The following is an 18,185-nucleotide window of genomic DNA, read 5'->3' as shown; positions in this document are numbered from 1 at the left end:
CATATATTTTCAATTCTTTTGGTTATGTACTTAGGAGTGGAATTGCTGGGTCATATGGTAATTCTGTATTTAATTTTTCTTTTTTTTTTTTTTGCGGTACGCAGGCCTCTCACTGTTGTGGCCTCTCCCGTTGCGGAGCACAGGCTCCGGACGCGCAGGCTCAGCGGCCATGGCTCACGGGCCCAGCCACTCCGCGGCATGTGGGATCCTCCCGGACCAGGGCACGAACCCGTGTCCCCTGCATCGGCGGGCAGACTCTCAACCACTGCACCACCAGGGAAGCTCCTATATTTAATTTTTTGAGTAACTGCCAAAACTATTTTCCATAGCGGTTGTACCATTTTACATTTCTACCAGCAATATATGAGATTTCCCAGTTTCTCCACATCCTCACCAACACATTAATTTCTGGGGTTTTTTTTTGTTAATAACCATCCTAATGGGTGTGAAGTGGTATCTCACTGTGGCTTTGTATTGCATTTCCTGAATGACTAATGATGTTGAACATCTTTTCACATACTTATTGGTCATTTATGCATCTTCTTTGGAGAAATGTCTGTTCACATCCTTTGCCAATTGGTGGGAGTTTGGTTGTTTTCTTTTTGTTTTTCCACATTTCTGATTTGTCTGCAATGATAAGGGTTGCTTGTGCGATAATGAATGAAAGAATCAAGATAAAGGCTGGATGTGGCTGCACAGCAGCCACTTCAGAGCCCCTTGAAGGCAGAGCCACTATCTTGGGCACTGGCTTCCCGGCAGGATTCACCCACTTAGCCAGGTATGATTCTCCTGGAGTGGCAGAGACCCCTCTGGCCCTGGCTGAGGGGCACATTATCAGGAGGAAAAGACAATAATCAGAGGTGGGTCCTGAACATAGAGAGAAAATTTGAATCTGAGACAGGGCTCTTGGTGGCAGGTGGAGTAGAGTCAGGTCTGAGAGCGTCTCAGCAGCCGGGCTGGGCACGGCCACGGAGGGGAAGTTGTTCTGAGGCTCAGGGTCCCCGTCCCAACTATGCGGAGCTCCTGCCTAACCTGGGGGCCTGATGTGGGTCACACTCTCCAAAACAGAGAAGGCATCCTTCCTTCAGTTAGAATTCTCATTTTGAAGACATCCACACAATAATTCTGTAGGGTTTGCCTGGAATGGTTCCTTTCTTTTCCTTCCAGTGGGAACCCAGAGAAGCTGATTTGACCATTAGCAATCCTCAGGTTCTTGTGGTTCGTTTGGGATCCTTCGAAGTTCACACCAACCTCCTACCAGGCTGTTGGCTCTGCTAGAAACAGGTCTGAAACCAAAGTACACCAAATACACGAATGTTTTCCAGCAAACAGTCACAGAAACAGCGATACTGCATGTTTGGGAAGGCACTGACTGTGAAGGGGCACAAGGGAACGCTTAGGGATGATGGAAATGTTCTATAACTTGATCGTGATGGGTCTATAAAAAGGAATAGAATGGTACACTAAAAAGGGTGCATTCCAATGTGTATAAATTACACCTGAACAAGTTGCTTTAAAGAGAAGTAGAAGAAGAGGAGGAAGAAGAGGAATAGGAAAAAGAAGAAGGAAAAGGAAAAAAGGAAGAGGGAAGGGGGATGAGGAAGATGGAGAGGAGAGGGAGGAGGTGGAGGAAGAAAATTAGCACATAGAAATGATCATACTCCCAGCTCACTCATCACCTACCTTGTGCCTGTCACTGTTTTGTTTTGTTTCTTTAATTTTACGGAAGTATAGTTGATTTACAATGTTGTATTAATTTCTTCTGTACAGCAAAGTGACTCAGTTATACATATATATTCTTTTTCATATTTTTTTCCATTATGCTTTGTCACAGGATATTGAATATAGTTCCCTGTGCTATACAGTAGGACCTTGTTGCTTGTCCATTCTATATATAATACTTTGCCTCTGCTAATCCCAGACTCCCAATCCTCCCCTCCCCTATACCCCTCCCACTTGGCAACCACAAGTCTGTTCTCTATGTCTGTGAGTCTGCTTCTGTTTTGTAGATTTGTTCATTTGTGTCATAGTTTTCTTTTAATTTTTATTGGAGTATAGCTGATTTCCAATGTTGTGTTAGCTTCAGGTGTACAGCAAAGTATCAGTTATTCATATACATATATCCACTCTTTTTTTATTTTTAGATTCTTTTCATGTAGTATTTTACATTCCACATATAAGTGATATCATATGGTATTTGTCTTTCTCTTTTTGTCTTACTTCACTTAGTATGATAATCTCTAGGTCCATCCATGTTGCTGCAAACGGCATTATTTCATTCTTTTTGGTGGCTGAGTAATATTCCACTGTGTGTGTGTGTGTGTGTGTGTGTGTGTCTGTGTGTGTGTCTGTGTGTGTGTATATATATATATATATATATACACATACACACACCACATCTTTATCTATTCATCAGTCGATGGACATTTATGTTGTTTCCATGTCTTGGCAATTGTAAATAGTGCTGTTGTGAACATAGGGGTGCATGTAACTATTTGAATTATAGTTTTGTCTGGGTATATGCCCAGGAGTGGGATTGCTGGATCATATGTGTGCCTGTCACTGTTAAGTGCTGGGGTGGGAATATAAAAGTACAAGACCAGCCCCCTGTCTCGAGGAGCTTACTATCTGTTGGAGAGATGAAATACTCTTCAAGATCCCCAAAGTGTGAGGAAAGACAAATATATCTCACCCGGCCCCTGCCCACTAGGCTTGGTAGGAAAGACGGACTCTCTTCTTTGTTGGGGCTCCCTCCTTCTTCTCCTACTCCATCCCACTGCCCTCAAGTCCCCACAGCCTGTGGGCATGCAGAGGAACTGTAGGCTTGCACAGGCTTGGGAAGAGTCCCTGTCTTCAGTCCAGCATTGGTGGCTTCTCCTAGTGCCCTCTTACCACAGCTGTCACCATCTCTTCTAGGCTTATGGCTCCTCCTCTTAGTCTCAGGCCACCACTCCCAGTGCCACTCTCTCTCATCTTCAAGGCACCACCACTCCTGGGGTGCTGATCTTTATGAGTCAGGAGACCTTTGAGGGTGGATGACTCAGGCCCCTCTTCCTTTCCTGCACTCTGGGCTGTTCCCCTCCCCAGCTACCTGCCAAGTCCTCCCACCAGCTCTTTAACTACTTGATAAGAACAAAGTCTCACCTCCCTGGGCAAGGGGAACTCAAGGCCCAGGACTTCAGCCCTGGTTATCCATTAGGAGGAAGGGGGATGCTTTATTTTTTCATTATGAGCCTTTGGCCGACAGAAAACAAGGGCAAGTTAGTTTCTCAACTTGGTTGCTCTGTTACACACTGCTGCAGGGGTCCTGTCTACAAAGAAGAGAAGGTGCTGGATGTCTGGTGGAGGTTAGATGGCCCCAGACAGTGGTCAGTGTATGTCAGTTGAGTGTGGCAACCTCGTAAGGGTAGGGCCAATGGCAGGTAGCCACAGCTCTGGAAATAGACAGCATCTCAGCGTCCTGGCACTGTGCCCGACCTGTCTGAGGCCAGCATCTTTCCAGCTGAAATACATGTGGTTTAGGAGAAAGGGAACTGGGTTGGGTAACAAAATGGGTGGTTTCAGGAGGTCTGCACCCAGAGAAATCTGGGCTTTGGAGCATTAGAGGGAGGTAGCAGGACCAGAGAATTGGAAAGTTGGCTGCTAATTTAGAATCAGATGAGGGAAGGCATGGAACCCCACCCGGCCTCTGGCCACCAGCTGAGCACTAAGGGGAAGCAGATCTGTTCCTTGTATGTAACCTGCCCACTCCAGGATTTCTAAGAAATGCTTGGCCTCTATTTCTTGGTTCTCCTGGGACCAGATGTATAATAATATGGGTACATTTTAACTTGAAAAGGTAAAAACATCCTTCCAGCTGCATCCTCCTTTTCTTTCAGAGTCAGGATAATGTAGCGGGAGAGCTTGGTTCTGAAATCAAATGGAAAGTGTTTTTGTTTCTTGAGATTAGAAAAAAAAATTGTCAAAGAGCCAAGGCCTTATCTGTAAAAAGAAAACGTGAAATGGGCTGAGAATCCTGCTTAATAATTCAGAGACCAAACTGAGCCAACAAGAAGCTGGAGCAAATTATCAGATATACCCACACCCTTCTCTTTTTATCAGCATGCAAATGTCCTGGTTGGCACCTGGTTGGAGAGAAGCAGTTAGTGACAAGTGGAGCTAAACCATTCATTCAATAAACTGTCCATGATTGTTTACTATATACCAGCAGACTTGGCTAGGAGGTGAAGATACACACCAGAATAAGGCACAGCCTCTGCCTCATGGACCTTGGAATCTATACCATGGTTCTCAAACTTTAATGCACATCAGACTCCCCTGGACGGCTTGTTAAAACACAGATTGCCAGGCCCCATTCCTGGAGTTTCCAATTCGATAGGTCTGGGATGGCCTGAGAATTTGCATTCCTAACAAGTTCCCAGGTGATGCTGATGCTGCCTGGTCCTGGGACCAGCCTTTGAGAATCCCCCATCTAGGCAACCATTTCACCCAACCATCTTTACCTCTTGGTACAACCCGGCTCGCTCTCGTGAACTGGAGGAAATTTGGAGCCCTGGCCCAGATTGTTGACAACCTGAAGTCACCTGCCCAGGAGCCGCGGCCATCCCAGGCCCCCGCCAGTGAAGGGAATCAATATCTTAAGGCACACTATCCTCTAGGGAGACCACGCAAAGGCCTTGGCACCAACCCTGAGATGGGAGCATGTGCAGCGTTGAGAGATCCTCTGTTGACTTTTCTTTGGAAACGAAGGCCTTATTTTACCACCAGCCTAGCGCAAGCCCACAGCTCTGGGTGTCGAGTCTGGGGTGGGGTGCAAGGGAGTCTTCCACAGTTTTGTCCTCCCTCCATCTGGAGCCTCTGCTCCTCTCTTCCTGTCATGTTCTTGACGGCCCAAACAGCTCACTCCCCTTCCAGGCTCACAGGCAGCGCAGGCAGGTCGGATGCCAGTCGGGCCTTTGTAACCTCCACCTGAGTAAACACAGCGGCAGCGTCAGATGGAGCTCAGTGGGGCCCTGCTACAGCTGAGGCTCGTGTGACAGTCATGAATACAGGGAGGAAGGGAGAGGGTGAGTGACAACAGCCCTTTGTACCAGGAGCTTTTGAAATGCATTTGAGGAGGGGTGCTGGTCAGAGGGACAGCTGACCGGAGGCTGGATGCAGACCCCATTTGCCAAATGACAGATCATCTTGTGAGTCAAAATATGCCAAAATTATATTTTTCTGACAGCTTATGGAGGTATCATTCACATACCGTACAACTCACCCATCTAAACTATACAGTTCATGGCTTTTATTGTAGTCACAGAGTTGTGCAACCATCTTCACAGTCAATTTTAGACCATTTTCATCCAAAAAAGAAATCCTGGACCTTTTAGGTCCCCATCCTTTCAGTCCTCCCCCAGCCCTACGCAAACACCAATCTACTTTCTGTCTCTATAGATTTGCTTTTTCTGGACCTTTCATATGAATGGAATGGAAATGTGACAACCTACATTTGGGTCCAAAACATGCTTGGCAGAAACACAAGATGGGCACAGATATTTTGGGAATTGTAACTTGACCTTGGAGTCTCCGTTGTCTCAGGGTGCTAATTCCCAGGTCACAAGGCTATGGTGAGGATGTGAAGGACCAGCCCAGGCCTGGCACCCCGCTGCTCAGTGCAAAGGAGGCTTAGTGATAAGATCAACTGTGGAGCAGCCTCAGATCAAAGTGATCTTATTAAGAATCAGTGGCCTGCTGTGGCGTTCCAAAACTTCAGCCATGAACTAAGGTTGTGCAAGAGGTGTTTTCCCTGCCTCTCAGCCAGCAGGTTCTGTCTGGATGCCGAAGTCAGCAAAGCAGTGCTCTGCTGTCCCTCACCAAAGAGTTTCTACTTTCAGCCCCACTGAGATGGCTCCTGCTGTCTGAGAGAGAGACGAGGCTCTCTGGGGTCTGCTGTGGATCCCCGTCTCCTCTGCATTCCCACATTCCTCCTGGCTGTCTTCTAGGCCTTTCCTGATTTCTCTGCAAGCCCTGAACTGCCCCTGCCAGGACCTCTGCTGGTGACTACACAGCCCGAGGCAGAAGGCTTCTTACCCGGTCCACGTGAGCTGGTTGTTTTTGTTGCTGCTATAGCAACAGCCCCATTTCAGCTCCCTGTGAAAAGTTCCACCCCCAGGAATCCTCCCCCTCTGCTCTGTTCAGACCCCTGCTTGTCCTTAGTGCATGGTGGGAGGCCCAGAACCCGGGTCAGTAATGGACCCTCTGCCCCAGCCTGTGTCTGGGGTGGAAGCTCTTTCAGTGGCCACTTTTCCTGCCTCAGGCATCTGACAGGAATGCCAGGAACCCACCCCTGCCTCTCCCCTCTGCGGAGGGATTGATGTCCGCAGGGTCCCTCCCTACTGGCCCACAGTCTCAGGCCATAGAACCATCACCCCTCACCCTCACATCAGTGGTCTGTGGTCTTTCTCGACAGTTGCAGAACAGAGTCTGGGGTCTCAAGTGAGGGGAGGGCCAGAGTCCTGCCGTCTGCCATGCAGGTCCCCCTGCATAGCAGGGAGTTCGGGTCTGGTAATGGAGGGGCTGGGATTGAGGCTGGCGCAGGGGAGTAAGGGGGGTGGGGAAGCTGAGGAGATGGGCAGGGAGGAGGGAGGGTAATGAGAACATCACTTCTCTGAACTGTGTCCAGTGGGGTGTGATTCCAGCCTCCCAGGGGAGGGGTTGAGTGGCTGCCTGAGACCAGTAACCAGAGCTCTGGGACAGCCCCCAGGGGCCAGCAGGGCAGCAGCTGAGACAAAGGCTGAAGGTCAGTCAGGACAACTCGGGCTGGTGGGTGGGTCTTATCAGGAGGGTCTTATCAGTGACAGTGTTGGCCTGAGACCTACCTGCCCCCCATAAGCTCAGAGTTGGGGGAAGCAGCCTTCGGGATCTTGTGCAAGAGGCAGCCAGGGAAACAGACACCACGTCCTCAGCTCGCAGCCTGGGTGCGGGCCTGGGGCCCACTAGGTTGAGAGGCCTGAATTATTAAGCCCTGGGAGAGAGGCCCGCTGGCACCAGCGTCAAGGGGAACTGATCATCCTCTCTTCACAGTTGCCCAGGAGGTGAAGAATTCAGCTACTTCCAGTGCTGGCTGCCCCAGTGTGACCAGAGCTGTAAAAGTACATTTGGCTGGTCTTGGAGGGACCCTGGCCTAGGCTGTTCCTGTCCCCACGCCCCAGGTTTCTCAGGGCCTTTTGTTTACAGGTTCCAGCTCACCTCTGCCACACACATTTTCCACATTCCCCTTCCCGCAAAGCAGCTTGGCTTCTTCCTTTCCCCACAAAGGAAGGCCCTGCAGCCGCCCAGGAGCCATGGTCTCCAGAGCCCAGGGGTCCACCTGCACTCAGATGTCAGCCTGGGGCTGGCTGGCAAGAGCCCCCCAACCCCCATTCAGCTGGAGGTGTACAGAGGAGGCCGGACCTCCTCCCAGATCTGTTCTGGGCTTTGGGGTTCCCCTCTGAGCAGCTAGGGTTAAGGAACCCCCATAAGAGCCCCACTTCCAGTGCCTGGGGAAGAAAGGCAGAGGGATCCACCTGAAGTCAAGGAGATAAGATGGTGCCTGTTGAAGCCTGGAAGGAGAGAGGCCAGGCCCGTGCCGGTGCCGCTCTGTCATGGGTCTAGAGCCCCGGGCCAGAATGAGCCTGGCGGGCCCAAGGATGATCTGGCGGTTCTTGGAACCAGCAACCCCTTCCTGGTTTTCTTTCCTACCGTCCTTTCTCTAAATGCCCATATTCCTGAAAACTGATATTCTACTAAGATGAGGACCAGCTGGGGCGGCAGGGCATCTCTGGGCCCTCACTTCTTTGATAGCACCACTTACTCTTTCCTCCCTGGCCCAGCTTTGGGCCTGATATCCCCCTGCTTCCCTTCATCTCGATAGTTAGGAAAAATTGTCCAAGAGTAGCAGATGGGACCAAAGGAGTTCCAAAAAGCCCTGGAGTCATTCCGGGCTTGGGAGTCATCCAGCACAGTAGTCCCCAATCTTTTTGGCACCAAGGGCCGGTTTCGTGGAAAACAGTTTTTCCATGGACCGGGGGTGGGGTGGGGGAATGGTTCAGGCGGTAATGGGGGCGATGGGGAGCGATGGGGAGCGGCAGATGAAGCTTCACTCACTGGCCCGCCGCTCACCTCCTGCTGTGCGGCCCGGTTCCTAACAGGCCACAGACCGATATGCGGTCTGAGGCCCCGGGAGCTGAGGACCCCTGACAGGCCTGCCCTGGGCAGATTATCTGGTTTTCTAGGTGAGTAGACCTTTGTCTAACTTGCTGTTTACTATTGATTAGGGTATTTTACAACTTTATAAGGAAGGCGTAGAAAACTTATAGCAATACAGGACTGTTATATAGTGATGCAAATAAAAATATTTTAGTCAAACGGCTAAGGTTTTATTTTATATAACGTAATTTAGCAATCCTTTCAATATTCTTCCTTTCAGTTATTATAAATATTTCAGTATCTCCTGTACTTTTTTGAACCATCCTGTTGGTTCTCTCATTAATTAATGAAATACATTTTTGTTACATGTTCATTCTACATTTGTACAAAAGCCATGTTTTAATTAAAAAATCACCGTATAGCAAAATGGACTTTTTTCATACATAATCCTATGAATTTTAACCCATTTAAAGAGTGCAACCACTGCCACAATCAGGATACAGAACAGTTTCATCCCCCACAAAACACTCCCTGTGCCATCCCTGCAGAATCATGTTTTTGATGTTGTGTGTGTTTGTGTGTATAGTAAAAAAAACAAAAAAAAACAAAAAAAACCCCCACACATCATAAAATTTAAGCATTTTTAAGTATACAGTTCAATAGCATTAAGAATATCTACACTGTGAGACTTCCCTGGTGGTCCAGCGGTTAAGACTCTGCACTTTCACTGCAGGGGGCACAGGTTCGATACCTGCTTGGGGAACTAAGATCCCATGTGCCACATGGTGTGACCAAAAAGTAAAAAAAGAAAGAAAAATAAACCTACATTGTTGTAAGACAGATTTCCGGAACCTTATCATCTTGCAGAACTGAAACTTTGTACCCATTAAACTGTGACTCCTCTGTGTTCCCTCTCTGCAGCCCCTGGCAACCACCATTCTATTTTCTAGATCTGTGAATTTGACTAGTTAAGATACATCACCTAAATGGAATCATACGGTGTTTGTCCTTTTATGACTGGCTTATTTCACTTAGCATAATGTCCTCAGGGGTCATCCATGTTGCACCATGTTTTCGACGTTTTGAAAATCATTCTTTGACAGAATGCAGAAAGATGTCCGTGACTGGGGTGTTGCTGGCCTGTCTTTATCAGTCCCCCCAGCCTGAGGGAACTCCCTATCTGCCCCCTCTGTCAAGCCCGGGGAAAGCCTTGGGGTTTCAGAGTGTGCCTCTGTCCTGCTTGCCCCACTGCTTGCCCTCGCTTGCAAGGCTCCCAGGATGCAATGAACTCAACAGAAGAAAACCCCTCAATCAGTAGGGTGCTTCGGGACATCTTGGGGTGCGAGTGGCGGGGTTAACCACACGAAGGGTAAATAATTAAACTGAACGTGGACACCCAAGCCAGATGTCCCCCGATTAGCTCCTTACTTCAGACAAAGGCAGAAGACGTTGGTGATGAGAGCCTTCACCTTTTCCTCCGCAACAAGGAGAATCAGGAACGTGGCCTGTAGGAGGAGCTCGGCAAACCTGGGGAGTGAGCGGCAGGAGACTTAGGACCAGCGCAGGGCCAGGGGCCCAGACAAAACCCCTAAATGATTTACTTGGGCCTCTAAAATGCAGTCAGCTAGACACATTCCTGCCCCCTCCCCTCACGCAATGCACACACACAGACCCTAAACTCTTCCACTCAGCATTCAGAATCTGTGATGTGTGTTAAGTGCCAAGTAGTTTTCACAGGTCTAAAATTCATAACTCTCTCTAGTGCCCCCTTAAAATTTTTTTGAACCTTTTCTTTGCCTTTATGAGCAATGAAAGCAGACTTTCTTGGGGTGTGCTGTGCTGACCTCCAGGCATCTGTTTCCCTCTCTGAAAGCCTCATTTTCCCCTCCTGGGAGAGGTGTGTGATGGGGCTGGTAAAGAAAGGAGCCTTAGATACTGGTTCCAGCAATGCCCAAAGGCCTCATCATCCTGTGAAGCCATTTAAACACCTGGAGCCTCAGTTTCCCCTCTGAGAAACTATGACAGCACTTCACCTAACACTTGATAGTGCGTTCCACCCTGGATTTCTTAAGTCCTCTTCATATGAATATGCCTATCTCTAAGGTGACTATAACTTTAGCCTCTAAACTGTGACATTTGTTTTGGAAGCTTTTTCTTTTTTTTCTTTTTTTTTACACCTTTATTGGAGTATAATTGCTTTACAATGGTGTGTTAGTTTCTGCTGTACAACAAAGTGAATCAGCTATATGTATACATATATCCCCATATCCCCTCCCTCTTGAGCCTCCCTCCCACCCTCCCTTTCCCACCCCTCTAGGTCATCACAAAGTAAACTGTGACTTTTTTTTTTTTTTAAGAAGATGTTGGGGGTAGGAGTTTATTAATTAATTAATTTTTGCTGTGTTGGGTCTTCGTTTCTGTGCGAGGGCTTTCTCTAGTTGTGGTAAGCGGGGCCACTCTTCATCGCGGTGTGCGGGCCTCTCACTGTTGTGTCCTCTCTTGTTGCGGAGCACAGGCTCCAGACGCGCAGGCTCAGTAGTTGTGGCTCACGGGCCTAGTTGCTCCGTGGCATGTGGGATCCTCCCAGACCAGGGCTCGAACCCGTGTCCCCTGCATTGGCAGGCAGATTCTCAACCACTGCGCCACCAGGGAAGCCCCAAACTGTGACATTTTTAAGAGTGGAAGGGGGTGCAAATACTGATTACACGGGGACAATATGTGTAAACTGGGACTGTGGCAACTAACTGGGAGCTTCCTCCACGAAGAGGCCTTGTCTGTCCATCTTAGAGGCCCCTTTGTATCCATCCTGGAGTTTTGTTCACAGAGATGCTCAGTGAACACTGGCTGATGTCTGCCTCCTTAAGATGCTCTTTTCCCAAGAAATCTAGCCCAGGGCAAATTTAGGGGGAGAGGCTTCTCAGTTTAGTTCAAACACCTTAATGTAGGTTGGGTTGGCTTTGGTTGTTAACGAGTTGAGAATAAACACTAAGAGACAGCACGTGACCCATGTTGGGAAGTGGACCCTTTCAGAGCAGCCTAGGATTGGGCTGCCGAGCATAGTGTTTGTCTGACACATCACAATCGATGTGGCAGAATCTCCTGGGACCACAGTTGTATGTAAGGGAAGGAGTATGTGTTAGCATACCCAGGTGGGATTTCAAGTCTCTGCTTTGCATGAGAACCTGCTAGGACTGCTGGAAGAAATGAAAAGAACTTTAAGAATTAACTGCTGGGGGCTTCCCTGGTGGCGCAGTGGTTGAGAGTCCGCCTGCCGATGCAGGGGACACGGGTTCGTGCCCCGGTCCAGGAGGATCCCACATGCTGCGGAGTGGCTGGGCCCGTGAGCCATGGCCGCTGAGCCTGCGCGTCTGGAGCCTGTGCTCCGCAATGGGAGAGGCCGCAACAGTGAGAGGCCCGCGTACCACAAAACAAACAAACAAACAAACAACAACAAAAAAACAAAACCAAAAAGAATTAACTGCTGGATCCTAGGAAAGCAGGTTGACATCTCTAGGAAAAAAAAATAAAAGGTGACCTTGACCTCTGAAGAGTAAGCCTAGGTGGGCAAAGAGTTCACTCCAACGTCGAAGGCTGTGGCTTGAAATTGATGGGGAGGAGTCTCTTGAATGTACCCCTGGCTGGTTGATGGTGGTTGATGGTAGATGAGTTCTGACCCAGCTGTGGGTGGAAGAAGCCAGGAGGCCACAAGAAAATGGAAATAGGACTTCCCTGGTGGCTCAGTGGTTGGGAATCCACCTGCTAATGCAGCGGACACGAGTTTGAGCCCTGGTCCGGGAGGATCCCACATGCTGCAGAGCAGCTGGGCCCGTGTGCCACAACTGCTGAGCCTGCGCTCCAGAGTCCGTGTGCCTAGAGCCTGTGCTCCGCCACCGGGGAGGCCACCGCAATAAGAAGCCTGCGTGCCGCAGTGAGGAGTGTCCCCCGCTCGCCGCAGCTGGAGAAAGCCCGCATGCAGCAATGAGGCCCCAACACAGCCAAAAATTAATTAATTAATTAATTAATTTTAAGAAGAAAATGGAAATAGCTGGCGTATTCCTTTTGGAGCCTTATAAGGAAGTTGTGAATACTGGTGAGGAGAGACACCTCTCCCAAGCATGGTCAGAAGGCCGTGCAGACTGTGTTCTGCCACATCGAAGGAAGCGCACTCACACAACAGACACTAGAGACAGATCTTTCCAGCAAATGGCAGCCAAGTGTTACATCCCAACCAAATCAGGCTATCATGATGGCTTCTGTTAGAGGGAGTCCAGGGTCTTGAGGCAGGGCACCCTTTGGTCTAAGTGGCACAGGGGCACAATAGGAGTAGTGGTGGCCAAGGTCAGAGAACAGGGCGATGTCCCACGGGGCAGCGACACTGACAACAAAAACCTGGGAGCTGTGTTGTTAATGGCCAACACCAGCAGTGACGTATGGAGTCAACAACATTGACCTTGGTGACGGCTAGGTTGCATTTCATGTCAAAACCCACAGCAATCCCGTTGAAGCAAAGAGGAGAATGGCACCAAAGAGAAGTACAGGAAGGCTTTATCAGCTGAGGCAGTGTTGATAAGATACCGAAGTCCTACCTGGGAAAGGACAGGGCAGTGGACTGGAGTTGAAGATATTTCTGTCACACTGCAGTTGTGACCCATTCCCTTAGGACACTCTGTCTGGGGGAGAACTTATTACACTGGGGTTGGAAAAACTGTTTTAAAGGCCGTGTTCTTTAAATCATTAAAATTTATAAGTGGCCTTACCTGGTGTTGCAGGGAGAATCATCAGCTATCATTAAATAAATAACCTTTGTTTTTCCTCACCCAGAAGATACCGCAGTTTCCCATGTGAGAAGCAAGTTGAGCCCCAATCAGTGCTTGGAATTTCGAGCACCTGCCCTTGTGACTTTAGATGTGTGGCTCATACTCAGAACTACTACTTGCTTTCTTTGTCCACAGGGCCTGATTATACAGGGCATGTCTCCCTTCTCTGCAGTCACACCAGCCTCTCACTGGACCTCAGTTGTAGCCACTCTAGAGGATGCCTGCCTATCTCTCTTTGAAGTGAATTATTTTGGGCATGACACTTAGTCTATATAAAGTTAGGCAATACTGAATATACTCTAAACATTTGCTCAAAAATTATTCAACTATTTTCATGTGATAATACAATTTCATTAACTTCTCACAGTTTAATTCGTGATTATTCTACGTGGGCTGAGCCAGAAGCCCTGCCAACCCTCCCAACCCATCCTTTTAGAATTAAAATATGTCCCTTATGATTTTTCTTTTGATAAAACATTACACATTCACTGTAAAAAAAGTTAAAAGTTGGGCAAAAGAAGAAAATAAAAAACACCCCAGTTCCATTCTCAGACTTAACCACTATTCACAACTTGATGTATATTCTTCCAAATCTTCTATGAAAGGATACATGAATGCTTGTGTATAAAAAGCACTCACATGCCTATAGGACGCAAAGAAGGCTATGTCCAGTTATCTCAATAACTACATTATTTGTTTCTAATACTTCAACTGTGTAAAATATTTGCCTCTTTTATTTCATAACCACCTGTTCTTATTTATGGTGGTGGCTATTTATTCATTTAGTTCTCTGAAGTTTTATATACATTTTGAGTTAAAATCTCTTCAAGATTGCATATCATCTCCAGGTCCTTACGTGTAAATTTTCTTGTTTTGGGGGTCTAGAGACTTTAGTGTTGTTGGTCTTCTTTACAGATTTTGTAATTCTTGTCTATGAGCTCATCTTCCACAGAAGCCATCTTTCCAAGGATGTCTCCCCTGTGTTCTCTGGGTTATAGAGGGAGGAGTCCCACAAGGGAGGTTTCAGTGTTGTCCTTTAGGATATAGCACTGCCAGACCAAACCGTAGGCTAGTGGACCAGGACTGTTGACTGTTTTCATCCGTAGCTGGACAGATGGCTGTGTTCAGTATAATCTTTGCCTGGTCCTCTCCAGTGAGGGGCAGCATGGTCCTTGTCTCCTGACTTCATGACTCTCTGCTGCATGGGGAGCTCATGGCTCACTGAAACCCCAACCCCAGTCACCCAGTCTGAGTCCCCTGTGGGTCTCGCAGCTTCAGTTCTCATTTAAATCTTTATTCCTGAAACTGAGCAGGACCCTGTGGGGCCTTCCCAGGGACAGGACACTCCCTTCCCCTGTGTCCCCTGCCTGTTGTTTGTAGAAAAGTGTTAGCCTCCTAGGCCTTCCCTGAGTTCCAAAGAGCAAATTTAACTAGAGCAGTGAGAAAATGCAGAAAGAAATAAAAACAGTCAAGCAAGACGAAATAATAATAGTTTAGCCATAAAACAAAGTCAAGGACCTTCAGTTCCTCCTCAAGGGCTATAGATAATATCTTAAGCCATATCTTTGAGTGTTGCTGTAGGTACTAAAACCCCCACCAGGTGGAAGAAGTTAACTGTATGCTGACCACCAGCACAAGGACCCCCAGACTGGTTGGAGCCAGAAAACTGATAATTGAGATTCCCCAAACATTCACCCGTTTACCTCACCATCAACCAGTCAGAGAATTGTGCGCAGGCTGATCATACACCCCACAACCCTCTCCTTCATACTGTTTTTAAAAACCCTTCCCTGGAAGCCATCGAGGAGTTTGGGTCTTTTGAGCATGAGCTGCCACTTCTCTTTGTTTGGTACCCTATAATAAATGCTATACTTTCTTTCACCACAACCCGGTGTCAGTGGATTGGCTTTGCTGTGTGTCAGGCAAGCAGACCCAAGTTCCATTTGGTAATATTCCTACTCTGTCCCTAGAGATTTGCCTTTTTTGTTTGGAGCTTGGAGATGACATTTTAAAATGTGTTTTCATATTTTATCAAGCTTTTCTGTGTATTTGCAGTAGGAAGTTAGGGCAGTAGGGGAGGTTCACCTAGCGCTCATCATCTCGACCTGAAATTCAATACCAGTTATCCCTATGTTAGGTGATTTGTGCTTGTCTTCCGTAGAGCAAACTGTTCTTAATTGCTTTAATTGTTTTGTCATTTTCATCCATGTTCACTATAATTATCTCAAGCTTTTCCTCTGAGCCAGAAAATTTGTTAGCTTCCTTGATGTTTCTAACTTATCTAATAGATCTATAAATCTCTTGTTTTTGTTCTTAATTTTTTGCCTTCACTCTAGATTTCCTTTTTATTTTATTTAGTTGATTTATCAACTCATCCTTGGGCTCTTTTTTATTAAGTTTCATAAGCATACTAAATATGTTTAAATTAATTATACACTAAATGGATATAATTTACTAAATGTTAAATTAATATAATTAACTATTAAATTAATATAATTAATTAAATATTAAACATTCATATTGGTTCTATAGTGTGAAGCACTCAGGAGTGTTCTTCTGTAAGTGGGACAGTGATTACTTCTAGACTGGCTTTGTTTATCTTTTTCATATTCTGTTTCTTGCTTATTTTCCTTCTCTTCCCCTCCTCTGCTTTCTCCTTGTTCTTCTTTTTAAAAATCTAGCATGTTGGCTTAGCTTCCCTAACATTTCTTTTAATTTTGCATGGGTAAGTCTGGCCAGATGATCCAATGCTCTGAAGGTGTGAGAGCAAGTTCCGCTTGACACACTTTCTACTTACCTGTCATTCCCTTGACACTAGAGTTTGGGGGATGGGAGTACTTCCTGCTTCACTGAGGTCTGAGGGTTACAGGGACAGATGAAGGACAGATCTGGGCTCTGCTGTCTCTCCTGAAATCCATTCAGTGCCCCACACCAGGATCCTCTTTACCTAACAGGGATGTGACCTCCTCCTGGAGCTTTGGCTTGTTCCCGGAAGGCACCTTAGAGCCCTGAAAAAACAAGTGCAGCTGCTCCTCCAGCCCCTGTTGGCCTCCCTGATGGGTTTCTCCCTGGGATTTCTCCTCGACTTTCCCCAGGCTGCCTGTTCAACCCCTCAGCCCTCTCTCTGCCAAATTGTGAGGAGCTGATGATACTCCTTGGGGTCTTATTCTCTAACCTTCTCTTCTCATTCAGCTCCAGGTGTGTGGAGGGGGAGAGACAACTAACATTCCATTCTGGAATTCTTTGTTTCTTTTCTCTTGACACATTTTCAGTCTTATGAGGCTGATCTATTTTCCATATTTGGTTGACTCTGGTTAACGTTTGGCTTTTTTCTAAAAAAGTTACTTTTCAATCACTTAAAGATGAGTAAAATATTGGGTTAGCTAAAAAGTGCCTTTGGTTTCTAAGTAAAAATAAAAGATACATTTTTCATTTTCATCAAGAACTTCATTGAACAATGTATTCACCCTTTTGTTCCACTACCTTCTGCCATTTTTTCAGGCAACTTCATAATTACACCTTCCCAAAACTTTTTATCTTTTTGAGCAAAGAACTGTTCCAGGTGCCTTTTACAGTCTTTCAGGAATTGAAATGTTTTCCATTAATAGAATTTTGGAAAGACTGAAATAAATGGAAATCCAAAGGTGCAATGTCTGGTGAATACAGCAGATGAATCAGAACTTCCCAGCCAAGCTGTAACAGTTTATGCCTGGTCATCAAAGAAACATGCAGTCTTGCGTCATCCAGATGGAATATTATGCATTTTATGTTGACTAATTCTGGACGCTTTTTGTTGAGTGCTGCTTTCAGTTGGTCTAATTGGGAGCCGTACTTGTTGGAATTAATCCTTTGGTTTTCCAGAAGGAGCTCATAATAGAGGACTCCCTTCCAATCCCACCATATGCACAACATCACCTTTTTTGGATGAAGACCGGCCTTTGGTGTGGTTGGTGGTGATTCATTTCACTTGCCCCATAATCTCTTCTGTTCCACATTATTGTACAGAATCCACTTTTCATTGCCCGTCACAATCTGTTTTAAAAATGGAATGTTTTAAAAACTTATAAGTAGAGAATAGTGTGCGGAAATATGGTCAAGAAGATTTTGTTCCCTTAAATTATGTGGAACCCAAACATCAAAGTGATTAACATAACCAAGCTGGTGCTAATGATTTTCAGCTCTTGATTTGGATATTTTGAGTATGTCGGCTATCTCCCACGTGGTATAACGTTGATTGGTTTCAATTAATGTCTTTTTTTAAAAAATTTAATTAATTAATTTAGACTGCGTTAATTAATTAATTAGTTTAGCCCGTTGCTGCACGCGGGCTTTCTCTAGTTGTGGCGAGCCGGAGCTACTCTTCGTTGTGGTGCGCATGCTTCTCATTGTGGTGGCTTCTCTTGCTGCGGAGCATGGGTTCTAGGCACACAAGCTTCAGTAGTTGCAGCACACAGGCTCAGTAGTTGTGGCACACGGGCCCTAGAGCACAGGCTCAGTAGTTGTGGCTCATGGGTTTAGTTGCTCCACGGCATGTGGGATCTTCCTGGACCAGGGATTGAACCCGTGTCCCCTGCGTTGGCAGGCGGATTCTTAACCACTGCACCACCAGGGAAGCCCTCAATTAATGTCTTGATTTGATCGCTATCAACTTCCACTGGTCTACCCAACCGTGGAGCATTGTCCAGCGAGAAATCTCCAGCACGAAACTTTGCAAACCACTTTTGACGCATTTGTCAGTCACAGCACCTTCTCCATACACTGCACAACTTTTTTTTTTATTTCAGTCGCGTTTTTACCTTTCTTGAAATTATAAAGCATAATATGCCGAAAATGTTGCTTTTTTCTTCCATCTTCAATATTAAAATGGCTACACAAAAAGTCACCAAATTTGATGTCTTTTTTTTGAAATGCATGCTGCTATGACAGCTGTCACATACAATCTAACAAAGTTGTTTTGAATGAAGTTAAAGACAGCTAAGTGCTACTAGAGCCATCGTACGGAAAAAACCGAACGAACTTTTTGGCCAACCCAATAGAAGACGGTTGTGTGATCTGGCATCACTGTACCACCTTTACCCAAAGTCTAAGCAGATGTAGCCGTCGAGAACACCTCATAGGATCCCAGGGACTCCTGGGTTATCGCTACCTCCAGGGGCTGGTTCATGCTCCTCAGACAGCAGACCCTCTCAGTCTCTT

The sequence above is a fragment of the Monodon monoceros genome, unplaced genomic scaffold (genome assembly GCF_005190385.1).
Source record: "Monodon monoceros isolate NGI ecotype Baffin Bay Population unplaced genomic scaffold, NGI_Narwhal_1 Super_Scaffold_19, whole genome shotgun sequence".
Taxonomy (NCBI): domain Eukaryota; kingdom Metazoa; phylum Chordata; class Mammalia; order Artiodactyla; family Monodontidae; genus Monodon; species Monodon monoceros.
The sequence above is the reverse complement of the archived record's forward strand: the minus strand, read 5'-3'. Positions refer to the sequence as shown.